Below are 12,677 nucleotides of genomic sequence, written 5' to 3'. Positions count from 1 at the left end.
AGAACAAATGCTGGAGAGGGTGTGGAGAAAGGGAACCCTCTTGCACTGTTGGTGGGAATGTAAATTGATACAGCCACTATGGAGTACAGTATGGAGGTTACTTAAAAAACTAAAAATAGAACTACCTATGACCCAGCAATACCACTACTGGGCATATACCCAGGGAAAACCATAATTCAAAAAGACACATGCACCCCAATGTTCATTGCAGCGCTATTTACAATAGCCAGGTCATGGAAGCAACCTAAATGCCCATTGACAGATGAATGGATAAAGAAAATTTGGTACATATATACAATGGAATATTACTCAACCTTAAGAAGGAACGAAAATGGGTCATTTGTAGAGACGTGGATGGATCTAGAGACTGTCATACAGAATGAAGTAAGTCAGAGAAAAACAAATATCATACATTAATGCATATATGTAGAGTCTAGAAAAATGGTACAGATAAACTGGTTTGCAAGGCAGAAATAGAGAAACAGATGTAGAGAACAAATATGTGGACACCAAGGGGGGAAAGTGGCAGAGGTGGTTGGTGGTTGCCCAGATGGTTCCTTGCAGAAATTGACAAGCTGATTTTAAACTTCATATGGGAATTCAGAAGACCCAGAATAGCTAAAACAATCTTGAAAAAGAAGAGCAAAGTTTGAAGACTCACACTTCCCAATTTCAAAACTCACTACAAAGCTATGGTAATCAAGACAGGGTATTACTGGCTTAAGGATAGACATGGCGATCTATCCTTATGCCAGTAGAATAGAATTGAGAGTCCAAAAATAGACTCTCACATTTATGGCCAATTGATGTTTGACAAGGGTGCCAGGACTATTCAATGTGGAAATAACAGTCTTTTCAATAAATCATACTGGGACAACTGGTTACCTACATGAAGAGAATGAATTTAGACCCCCCCCCCTTCCTCACACCACGCATAACAACTAACTCAGAATTAATGCTAGACCTACTGTAAGAGCTAAGAAAAAAACATGGGATCAAATCTTCGTGACTTTGGGTTAGGCAAAGCCTTCTTAAATGTGAAACCAAAAGCACAAATGACAAAAGAAAAAATACATAAGCTGGGCTTCATCAGATTTAAAAACTTTTGTGCCTCAAAAGATACCATCAAGAAAGTGAAAAGACAACACACAGAATGGGTGACAATATTTGCAAATCATTAATCTGACACGGAAATTTTATTTAGACTATATAAAGAACAGTTATAACTCAATAATAAAAAGACAACCAAATTTTAAAATGGTCAAAGCATCTGAATAGGCATTTCTCCAAAGAAGATATATAAATAGCCAATAAGCATATGAAAAGATGCTCAACATCATTAGTTATCAGAGAAATGCACATCAAAACCATACACAAAAAAATGAGATATCAATTCACACTCACTAGGAAGGCTATAATAAAAAAAGAAAACAGATAAGTGTTGAGGAGGATGTGGAGAAATTAGAACCCTCATACACTGCTCCTGGGAATATAAAATGATGCAGCTGCTTTGGAAAATGTTCTGACAATTTCTCAAGTGGTTAATCATTGTATACTGATCCTTGCTACAAGGATGAACCTTGAAAACATCATGCAAAGTCAGAGGAGCCAGTCACAAAGGACTCCACTTATTATTTTGTATTATTCCATTTATACAAAATGTCCAGAATAGGCAAATGCATGGAGACAGAGTAGATCAATGATTGCCTAGGACTGTTGGTGGGGAAGGGGGGTGGACTACTCATGGGGATGGGGTTTCTTTTGGGGGGAATGAAAATGTTCTAAAATAGACTCTGATGATGGTTGCATAACTCTGTGAATATACTAACAGCCATTGAATTGTACCCTTGGTGTGGGTGAATTGTACAGTATGTGAATTCTATCTCAATAAAATATATATATTAACAAGGAGGCAGGAGGAAACTTTCGTCGGTGATGGATATATCACGACAGTGATTGTGATGATTTCACAAATGTATCCATATCTCAAAATTTATAAAATTGTACAATTTAAATACATGAAATTTATTGTATATCTATTATACCCGATAAAGCTGTTTCTAAAAATCGCCTACAGTGAGCATCTAGAAATAAGCACAATTCACATTATGATATATCCTTCCAATCTCTTTTCTATGAACACACACTTTATTTTACAAAATGGGGCAACCCTGCTTTTTTTTTCCACTTGATAATATATCCTGAACATCTTTCCAAGTCATTAAATACTTATTAAATATTTAATGGCCACATAGCCTTTTATGTTCAATGATGCAGTAAATTTATTCCAAACAGCGGAATCCCAGATGATCCTTCTGAGCCTTTCTGGCTGCAGCGGCCCCTCTTCTGCCCCAGCTGGGACAGGCTTCCAAGCCCCCATCCTCCACTGGGCCTGGCCTGGCCTCTCTGGAAGGGACCTTCAGAACCAGCGCCCTGCCTGGGTGGGGAACCTGTGGGAAGCCCTTCATTCCTCACATTCCTGCCTCTCACTGCCCTGGTGGCCCCAGGTGCTGAGAAGGTCTCGGGCCAGCTTTGGGAATGGGCTCAATGCCAGTGCCTCTTCCTCCACATCCAGGCCTCAGCCCCACATGGGCCCAGAGGCAGAGAGGAATTCATCTGAGCCCCGGCCCAGCACAGGGCAGGCCCAGACAGTGACCAGCAGGCCTTTGGGGTCACGTGTCCTCCCGAAAATAATTGCAAAACAATCTTGCGTTTTTAAGTTGATCTCTAAAATGATATCACAAGTTTAATAGTTACAAAATATAAAATTTGGGACACAGTATTTACGTGCTTTAAATAGATTTAAGGCTGAAGATTTAAGCTGTTTGCTTCATAGAAAATGTCCACCACGTAACCTAATTAGCAAAGCCAATCCTTACTGGCAAACTGGCCAATTCGGAATTTGTTTCCACCGGAAAAAGTTTGATTTTTGTTCTTTAAAGTTAAATAAAAATTGTTAACCTACATCCCAGTGACAACACTCTCATTTTTGAATTATGATTCAAGCCAAGAATTGTATAGAGAGGTAGATAGATAGGGAGGTAACTAGGACAGGTGGATGGATGGATGGACGTGTGGACAGACAGACACACAAAGATGGGGAACCCAGCCATGCTTTTGTCAGTTGAATTCCAAAGGCACGGGCCTCTTTCATAAACTTGTGCTTTGCTGTCAACCTCGTCCTCATTGCTGGCTGTTTTTAATGCATCCCTTGGAGGCTCTGGCAGTTTTTGTACTCTGGGCCATGCAGCATAATGAGTTTCAGGTGGGGGGAGAGTTGTGTCTTTCTTTTGTGGAATGAAAGGACGATGGAGGCAGGGAGGTGTGAAAGGAGGAGCAGGGGAAAAGCGTCTGTCCCAAAGCTTCCCTGGGGTTGGGGACCAGCCACTTCTCCTGACGGGGCTTCCGGCTGTTTCCCCATCACCACCAGCGTCGGGAGCCCCGGCTTTTACCTGGAGAGAGAGGCCTCCCGAATTGCTCGCCCTGACACCTGCTCACACTCCGTGACCCGCGAGGTCTCCTGGGAGAAGACCCCCGAGCGGCGGCCGGGCCCCTCGATGCTGGGTGTGCGCTGTGCACAGTATGGACCCAAACGCTCCTATCTCAGCGCCAGACGGAGGCCTGGGCCCGAAGGGGATGGGGCCGCCGGCAACACAGGGCATCCCTCTTCCTGGAGGCAGTCAGTCTCCCACGGAGAAAAGTTTCAGAATCAGGAGACATAGCAAGTTTCTTAAGACTCTGCACACTTTCCAAGCAGGAGCTGAGGTCCTGTGATTGCAGTAACTGTTGGCTCATGAAATGAAAATCCGGGCCGTGGCAAGAGGGGGAAGCAGGTGTGCCAAGAAGAGGGAGATCATGGCCTCTGTGCCCAGCCTCCCAGTTGGCTCGGGGCTTCCTGGCAGCCAGGGCTCAAAGGGAAACATGTATTTCTAATGGAGTTTCCTTTGACCCACCACCCCCAAAATTCTGGAATGCTTTCTCCTTTCTAATAATGGTTTTCCTAATCCATACACAAAAATTACTCAGTTGGAACCTTACATGGGGCAGAGGACGTGGACATTGTTGAAGGAAACCTGTAACCTCTTTATTTTCCTGAGGAGTAAAGGGACCTTCTGGAGGAGGGTCACCACATACAAGGGGGGCTGTGACCTGGGCCCCAGCTGGCCTGACTCCCAGTGTGTCCCCCCTACCCTGTGCTGTGCACCCTGAGGGCTCAATGCACACTGTCTGCGAGGCCTGACCCCAGAGCACAGCTCAGACTCCCCCTGGGAGGGGCCAGAGGCGGCCGGGACGGCGTGGCCCACCGGGAGCCTCACCCAAGCATCAGTGCGCAGCCTGGAGAGCAGAGGGGGAGCTGGAGCCTCAGCCGGCCCGTCTTCGAGTCGTGACTTCCCAGCAGAACTCAGCAGCCCGGGCTTTGGGGTGTCGTTTCTTCTCTTGTGTTAAAATCTCGTGTCTCTCCCTGAGAAGCAGGGAGCTGGAGAGTGGAAGAGACAAGACCCTCATAGGAGCGTGGAGATGTGACCCAGAGCACCAGCGTCCCCTCTGTGAAGCGGACACAGGTAGGGCTGTCTCAAAGTTATTACCAAGCTGAAATGAGCTAGCATGTGGGAAAGAAGCTGTCCAGTCTCAGAGCCTGCCTTGCCCTCAGTGCTGGTGTCTGGATGAGTCTTGGAGGTGGGGACAGGAGGAGTGCCTCTTGGTCCCTCCTCTCCTGGTTCCTCACCACGGGCGGGGCTGCTTGGGCGGGACCACCCTGGGTGTTACCGGTGAAGCAGTGACAAGTCTACCTGCAAACTACTTTAGAGCCGCGGGGGGGCCTGGCTGGGTGCGGAGTGTGTGGGTGGGCCTGTCACCCACAGGGAGGGCTGGACCCTGGGGGGATGGGAACCCACTGGAGCCAGTGCCTGGCTTGGGGTTGGTGCCCCATACATCAGATGAATTAGCTGGTTGTACAGTGCAGGGGTGTCTGGAAGCTTCTTCTGGGATCCCACAGCAAGGCTCCTCCTCTCCCTTAGCTGCAGAAAGGCCAGGAAAATGGTCCAGTCTTACCCAATTCAACTCAACAAACCAGTTACTGAGCGCCTGCCTGCGGGGACTGCCCCCTGGGCGCGTTCAGACTAGAGTGGGTGTAATTAACCCCGTGAAAGGCTAACCAGCCCTCTTTACAGATGCAGGATCTGAAAGGCAGTGAGGTTGCCGGACGGCGGCGCACGGCTGATGTGTAGAGTCTGAAAGAGCCGCTGCTCCCCTTCTCTGCTCTGAACCCAGGGCCCTGACGTCAGCTGCAGCGCCCAGTTCAGCCCCAGGCCCAGAGCAAGTCTCCCGCAGCTCAGGGGGCCGGGAGGGCCAGGGGACACCAGAGGGGCCACGGGAAGAGTGGCCAACTGTCCTGGTCTCTATGGGACTTTCCCACATCCTGGGAACCCTCAGTTCCAGGCAAACCAGGACAGCTGGTCGCCCTGGACATGGGCGCAAACTCCCCAGGCTCTCTTAACCAAATCCCAAATCCTCCCTGAGGAAATTCCATCCAGGCCCACACACTCGGTGCCGAGGCTCCCCATTCCCACCCAGGTACTGGCCACTGTTGCTTTGCTCTGCTCAGCTTTCTTCTGAAGGCAACCCCTGGCCTCTGTAGCCCACCTGAAAAAAAATGCCCTAAACTAGACAGGGCAGAGACACCTGGGGCTCCAGGTGACAAGCAATCTCCCTTGGATGGCTGGAAGGCCTGAGGTCTGTGTCCCAAGGGCATCCTAAGTTCCCCTCAGAGCCTGAGACTGAGAGGGCCCTCCTCACCCCCAGATCACTCCCAACCCAACTCATTTTTTAAGGAAGAAAATACACATGTTCTTATTTAAAGCCCTTTAATTATCCTTCCAGGTAGGTGAAAGGATCCTTTATTCTACAGATGATGTAAAGTCTCAGACAATATCTTGCCCAAGGCGAGGCTGTTGAGGGGAGCGATGCCAGATTTCGATCTGGATCCGCTTGGCTTTGAAGCTGGAGTCTCTTCTGGTGCAGACCCTGCCCTTTCACCTCAAAGCCTGTGTCTTCTCCATTAAAACTACACGGCACTCTGACCTCCAAAACCACTCTGGGGTATAATATGGCCCAAAGCATTGACAGGAGAAGGAAAAAGTGATGTGTGCAAAAATGTTCATGGTGATTCAACTGATAACCGCTAACCTAGAAACCACAGATAAGAATCGGCCCCATGGGTTCGTGCAGGGGGACAGGCTGAGCTGTGGTGGGGTCTCGGCACAAGGAAAGGCCACCGCGCTCGGCCAACAGGAACCACAAGGAAAGGATAATGATGGCCCACCTTTGCTGAGTGCCCGGCACTGTCTTAGGACTTTGAGTGTCTAAGACTCATTTGTGTTCAGTTCTCCTAAGGACCCAGTGACATGGCCACTCATGACGTTTTCTATTTTTACACACGTGGCAGTTGAAGCACAGGGACCTTAAGTGTCTGGTCCAAGGCCAGAGTGTGTGAGAGCCACGGGGTCCTGTCTGTATGGAGCAGCAGGACGTGGAGACACACAAAAGCCAAGCAGGACGAGAGCTGGTCCTGCGGAGGGTTATCCCAGAGCCTGGCATCAGATGGACATGTATCTAGAGGAGGTGAAGAGCGTGTGGTGGGAACTAGTTCCCCTCCTCTGTTTAGATCTTTTACAGTCATTTCTTACAAAGGTGGCGGGGGGTCCCTGGCTTGGGTGAGCACCTGGAGGCCAGGTGAGTGGATACAGAAGGATGAGGGGCCACAGGGATGCAGCACGATCCCACCTGCAGGCTGTGCCCTGGCCGTCTGGGGGAGGAGCTTGTGGCTCTGGCCGGTCCTCATGTCCTCGATCTGGGAAAGGGGATCCTGGCCTCCGTGCACCCATTACAAATGCGTACATGGTATTCAGGGCTCCCAACAGTCCCAGCTGGCACTTCTCTGACCCAGGATCCAGGACTGGCCTCCCGTGGTCAGGGAGGATAAGGCTGGACGTGAACCCAGGGGCGGCTCCTGCAGCCATGGCCTGGGAACGCAGAGGGTCAGGAGGGGAAGGCTCAGTGTGTGAGCACAGCTCTGGGACCCTGGGGTGGAGTGGCCGGCGCTCGGGCACATAACCTGAAGTCTGGCTGGGGCCTCTGGAGCAGTGCCACACGACCCGGCGGGGAAGAGAGTGACCCCGCTGCCAGTGAGGGTGGCCCACCCCAGTGCCTGCCCAGTCCTGCCCATTAGGGTCCTGGAATGGACCTGAGGCTGGGCAGACCCTGCCCCTCCTGGACCGGGATGCCAGGGGTGCAGGAGGGTTGCTGGGGCCTGGGCTGAGGGCCCTGCAGAGGCCGTAGCTGCTGGACATCCCACAGTGAGCCGGGGTCGCGGGCTCTTGTCCAGATGGGACCCTCTAGCTCTGTGCGGGACTCTGTGCCCCTCGGCTCACCCTGGGTCAGGGCTTTCTAACATTTTCCGTGCTCTGACCCCTCTGTGGACTGCTCGGGGGGAATGTTTTTAAATACATAAAATATGACACCCAGGCCAGCAAAGGAAGCTTGTAGTATGAGTTTGCTGGGGCTGCCATAACAAAGTACCACAGATGGGGTAGCTTACACAACAGGAACCTAGCATCTCACAGCTCTGGAGCCTGCAAGCCCAAGATCAAGGTGTCAGCAGGACCCGCTATCTTCACACCAGGGCAGGGTCTGTCCAGGCCTCTCCTGTCTGCTTACAGTTTCTTGGCTTGTGGTGGCATAACTCTAGTCTTCACATGCGTTGCCGTGTGCATGTCTGTGTCCAAATTTCCCCTCCACCTAAGGACGCCAGTTATAACAGATTAGGGGCCAGTGTGAGCTCGTCTTAGCTAATTACATCGGCAAGGACCCTGTCTCCAAAGAAGGTCACATTCTGAGGAACTGGGGGTTAAGTCATCAACATATGAACTGGGGGACACAATTCAACCCATAACACCTAAAAAATACTAAAAAAATATATTAATAGTAATATCCATGCTCCTTTATTAACACATTAAGTAAGGCAATCTAGTGGCTGGTCTAAGAATCACTGTAATTTGAAGATGGTAATGAGTGTATGTAGTATTTCAAGATATCTATGACTGTAGTGTCATATGAAAACATCCAGAGACACTAACCTGGGGACTGCTGATACCAGTGGAGTGGTTGCCTACTTCCTAGTTGAAGAAAATGCTAAATGTCAGTTAGAGTTTCCTGAAAATAAGGGTGTAATTCTTTCCCATCCAAGTGCATAGGCCCCTGAATTTGATCCCGAACCCCAGTTTAAGAAGGCCTGGGGTCTCTCCAGGCTTCATCTTGATGGCTAATAAGGCAGAGCCCAAGCCCTAGGCACCAACAAGGCAAGTGAGAATACATGCTGGAAAGTCTCCCCAACCTGCCTGGCTTGGGCAGGGCCACTCCAGCAGGTGCTGTGGGCCTGGGACTAGAGGTCAGGTGGGCTGGCTCTGGCCTGGCTGCTGGAGGGGCAGGAAGGCAGCAGGAGACTGGCCCCCATCAAGAAGTCCACCTGTGTGTTTCAAGAATGTTCCCCCTCCAGGGACTTCCCTGGTGGTGCAGTGGTTAAGAATCCACCTTCCAATGCAGGGGATGTGGGTTCGATCCCTGGTTGGGGAACTAAGATCCCACGTGCCGCGGGGCAACTAAGCCCATGCGCCACAACTAGAGAGCCTGCGTGCCGCAACTAAGACCTGACACAGCCAAAGAAAAAAAAGAACGTTCCCCCTCCTGAAGGAGAGAGGCCGGTGGGTGGAGCCATCGGGGCTGGGGGGCTGGGGCAGGATGGAGTTTGCAAGTTTCTTGCTGTGCGAAATACCCACGGAGAAGAACCAAAGCTCTTTCCAAGCTGCGCTTATTAAAGACAATAGCTGCTTAAAAGGCTCCTTTTTTTTTCTTTAAAGTCTTTATTGAATTTGTTACAATATTGTTTCTGTTTTTGGTTTCTTTGGCCCCGAGGCATGTGGGATCCTATCTCCCCGACCAGGGATCGAACCCACACTCCCTGCATTGGAAGGCGAAGTCTCAACCACTGGACCGCCAGGGAAGTCCCGAAAGGCTCCTTCTATAATGGAAAAGAATGGAAAAAATATAGAGAGAGACATATACATATATACATGTATAACTGAATCACTTTGCGGTACACCTGAAACTAACACAATATTAGAAGTTAACTATACTTCAATTTAAAAAAAAAAAAAGCTCCTTCTTTCCCCACTATGATTTACAGGCTCGGGTGTACCAGGAAGCATGTCCAGTACTTTCACCCTAAACATCTTTGCTGTAAGAATTTTTACCACATAACTAATTGGCCATAAGGCAATTTTGCTGTAAAAGGTAAAATAATGAAAAATAAGAGAGGAATGTTAAAAAGAACATAATAAAATATGAGAAATGAATAACAAAATTAAAAACGTTGTGAAATACAAAATATTTGAATACATTTAAAATGTGTGTAGATTCATGGCAATACTGCACAAAAAACTGATTCTATTTTGTGAGTTGTATCTAAGCCCCTGTCTTCCAAGTCATAGTATTTTATACATATTTTTTTTTGCTTGTTCATCTGTTTCATTGACATCACACTTCTTTTTCATTAAAATTTCTTCCTTCATTAAGAAAGTATGTTTTCCAAGTACTAAGAGCATATTCATAGCTGAGCTCTGTATTGTGTTGTGAAAGCCTCTTTCACTGCTCTTTTGCTTTTGGCATTTTGTCATATGTCTGCTGATAGACGTTCCAAAGTTCTACGGGAAATGTGGGTTCAACTCTGGGCCTTCAAGTCACTGAAGGATTTATGAACTGTTATGTTATCATTTCCTAGTATAGCAGGCAGTGTGGCTTTACACTTTATTTCACACTTCCGGTAAGTTTCATCACTGTATTTCCTATCACATCCACATACATAATGGTTATCATCCACTATTTTAAGACCCCTGCATCTACCCGTCACTGTATAGGCTATTATGAAAATGCTAAATGCCAGAGGTTCCTGAAAATTCCTAAGATTTATGTAATATGTAAATGGGAGTATTGTGTCACTGGAGAAATGAAACCAAACTGTCAACCAGTTATTTTATCTTTTACAGCAAAATTGCCTTATGGCCGATTAGTTAGGCAGTGAAAATGCTTGGGACAAAGATGTCGATGGCAAAGGTTCTTACGGAGAAAGTGCCCAGAACCGCCGGGAAGGCCCTTTGGACCAGGGAGGGCTGGCTGAAGAGCAGTTAGGGGAGGAAGTCAGTGCCCCCCTTCGCCCTGGGAAACGCAGCGTCTCCAGGGACGCTGACCCTCCAGGTGGCCTGTCCTCTTTCCTGCATCGGGAGCCACAACCCATGAAAGCTCTGCTGGTCCTCTTGGGACCGAGGTCCCCAGGATCCCTTGCCCCATCACTGATGGGAAAGCTCCCTCTCTCACCCCAGAGTCGGTCTGGCCCCTGGGAAGCCAAGGAGCCGCTGGGTCAGTGCCTGGGTGCGAATCCCACTCGCTGCAATGGTGGTGGCCACTTCCACTGTATCCAGGGTTCTCCAGGTGTTTAGTGCTTTACAGAACTTGTTCATTGTTAAACCTCTATTAGAGAATCAAATGGTTTATCCAAGCCTGCACACAGATGAGAGAGCTGGGACCCAAACCCAGCGGGCCTAGCCCCCGCGACCACGTTCTGCCCACTGCAGCCTGGTGCCTCCTACCAGTGTGAGCCCGTGGTGAGCAGCTTTAACCTCTTGGCCTGTTTCCTCACCAGCAGGAAGAGGACAAAGATGCCCACCTCCCAGGGGGTCACTGTGAGGATTAAAGGAGGCAGTTATGCAAAGCACTGGTCAGGGGGCAGCAGAGTTGCAGCTGACAAATGCTAGTATGCACGCAAGGGCCAGGCTCTTGAAGTGGCCTGATAGCTGGGCACACTTGTCCCGCTTCCCCAGCTCAGAGAAGGGGGGAGCAGGTCAGTGTAGGCAGGTTCCACTCCACACCAGGTGGAAATATGGAGAGGCTGCTATTGTCTCTCAATAGCCTCCCTCCCCTTTGCTCAGTAATAGAGGTTTACTGACACTTCCCAGCCTCCTTTGGTAGTGTGCAGAAGTTATGTGTCCTTAAAGAGGCTTGCTAGTCATGTCATCTTCTTCCCTTCCCTCTGGTTGGAATGCAGATGAGATGGCAGGGGCTAGGTGGCCCTGTTGGGCTAGGAGGTGGAAGCCTGCATGGAAGCTGGAAGAGCCACAAGATAGAAGGAGGCTGCAGCCAACCCTATGCAGCCACTCCAGCCTTGGCTTGTTTACACTCACGTCACGGCTGCATAAACAAGAAATACACCCTTACTTCCTGTCTGGGCTGTTTCTATAGCAGCCTAACCAGAGGCTGAACTCAAGTGACCAGATCTCAGGCCTGGGAGGAGGTAGTGCTTGCCTTGGCTGTTCTCACCACTGCAGCAGGAGTGGACAGTGTGATCTAGCCAGGGTGTCCCTCCCAGGGCTGGGCCTGGGGGCTGTGAAGGGCATCTCTGCTCTTGGCTCTTCTACCAGCATCATACTTTTGAGATCCACTCATTCATTCAGGTGATGATCAGTTTTATGAGAAATGTGCTGTAATACCCCTACTTCAGCACCTGAAGCATTTCTTCACAGTGTTAAAGCCCAGTTTCGGCTCTGGGGGCCTGCACACTGCTGAGGTATACAGCAAAGGTGCCCTCACCCAACCACTGGGCTGCCCACTGAGGGGCCCCTTGAGATCAGATCACAGACACTGCCCAGCAGTGTGTCTTGCCTGTACCTAGACTCTTTTTTTTTTTTTAACTGAAGTATAGTTTATTTACAATGTGTTGTTAGTTTCAGGTATACAGCAAAGTGATTCAGCTATGTATGTATATATATATATATTTCAGATTATTTTCCATTATAGGTTACTACAAGATATTGAATATAGTTCCCAGTGCTATACAGTAAATCACTGTTGCTCATCTATTTTATGCATAGTAGTTTGTATCTGTTAATCCCATACTTCTAATTTATCCCTCCCCCACCTCTCCCTTTCCCCTTTGGTGACCATAAGTTTCTACATCTGTGAGTCTGTTTCTGTTTTGTATATAGATTCATTTGTATTATTTTTTTAGATTCCATGCTAAAATGGTATCATATCATATTCGTCTTTGTCTTACTTCACTTAGTATGATAATTTCTAGGTCCATCCATGTTGCTGAAAATGGCAATATTTCATTATTTTTAATGGCTGAATAATATTTCATTGTGTACATATACCACATCTTCTTAAACCAATCATCCATTGATGGGCACTTGGGTTGTTTCCATGTCTTGACTATTGTAAATAGTGCTGCTATGAACACTGGGGTGCATGTATCTTTTTGTATTAGAGTTTTCATCTTTTCTGGATATATGCCAAGAGTGGGATTGCTGGATCATATGGTAGCTCTATTTTTAGTTTTTTAAGGAACCTCCATACTGTTTTCCATAGTGGCTGCACCAATTTATATTCACACCAACAGTGTAGGAGGGTTCCCTTTTCTCCACACCCTCTCCAGCATTTACTATTTGTAGACTTTTTGATGATGGCCATTCTGACCTGTGTGAAGTGATACCTCACTGTGGTTTTGATTTGCATTTCTCTAATAATTAGTGATTTTGAGCATCTTTTTATGTACCTGTTGGCCATTTGTA

The sequence above is a fragment of the Balaenoptera musculus genome, chromosome 2, assembly GCF_009873245.2.
Source record: "Balaenoptera musculus isolate JJ_BM4_2016_0621 chromosome 2, mBalMus1.pri.v3, whole genome shotgun sequence".
Lineage (NCBI taxonomy): Eukaryota > Metazoa > Chordata > Mammalia > Artiodactyla > Balaenopteridae > Balaenoptera > Balaenoptera musculus.
Note: the sequence above shows the minus strand (reverse complement) of the source record.